This window comes from Thamnophis elegans, chromosome Z, assembly GCF_009769535.1.
Source record: "Thamnophis elegans isolate rThaEle1 chromosome Z, rThaEle1.pri, whole genome shotgun sequence".
Lineage (NCBI taxonomy): Eukaryota > Metazoa > Chordata > Lepidosauria > Squamata > Colubridae > Thamnophis > Thamnophis elegans.
This window is the reverse complement of record NC_045558.1, coordinates 137,997,107-137,998,154: the sequence shown is the minus strand read 5'-3', so window position 1 is coordinate 137,998,154 and position 1,048 is coordinate 137,997,107.

Here is a 1,048-nt window from a genome sequence, read left to right as displayed (position 1 = left end):
TTGGAGTCTTCTAGTCCAACCCCTGGTTAGGCGTAAACCCTACATCACAATATATATTTCTTTTCTTCTTTAATATCATGTAAACAATGTAGTCGACTTGCTATTTCTTATTTATGGTTATTGGGCAACCTCAGTAATTATATTCATACACACACAAATATACACCCCTTATTCTCTTAATGACAGAGCTCAGCTATGTTCACAGAAGTGGCTTCATGAAAAATCTCTCACCCAGACTAGGGGAACATTCTTCTAGCTCATTTCTTTTAAAAAAAATAATATTTATTAAATTTTCCAACATTTAAAAGACAAAACATAAACTCAAATGTACACTTGTAACAGCTTTTCCATATCGGTATCCTATTTACAAAAATGCTATTTGTATATCATTATCCTAAGTTATACCCTTATTTAGATACTCTCTATACATTTATACATTTATGATGTACAATGATATACAATGCTATTTGTATATCATTATCCTAAGTTATACCCTTATTTAGATACTCTCTATACATTTATACATTTACCCTTTATGCCTTAAATTTTACATTTAGTCTCAAGCCGGAATACCATTATTCCAAATTTGATAGTATCGGTTTCTTCTCTTTCCTTCATTTCCATAGATAGTTTACCCATTTCTGCACATTCATAGATTTTCCTTCTTATGGTCGGGTCTGGGGGAGTACCTGTTTGTTTCTAGTTCTGCTAGTACGATTCTTCTTGCAGTTAATATGTGTAATATTATGTATTGTTTTTTTCTCCATTTTCCCATCAAAGATTCCCAGGAGAAACAATTCCTGCTTCAGCTCTATCCTTTGCTCAGTTATCCCTTCCAGCCGCTTCCTTACTTTATGCCAGTATTTTCCAACTTGAGGCAAGTCCACCACATGTGGTAGAATGTTCCCTGTTTGCACTGAAACCTCCAACATTTTGGCAATCTGCCCCCTTACCAGAGGGAGTACTGTGAAACCGTTACCATGGCAACTGCACTGCACTGTACAGTAGAAGCCATTTTACGGCAGTACAATAGAAGCCACTTGAAGGC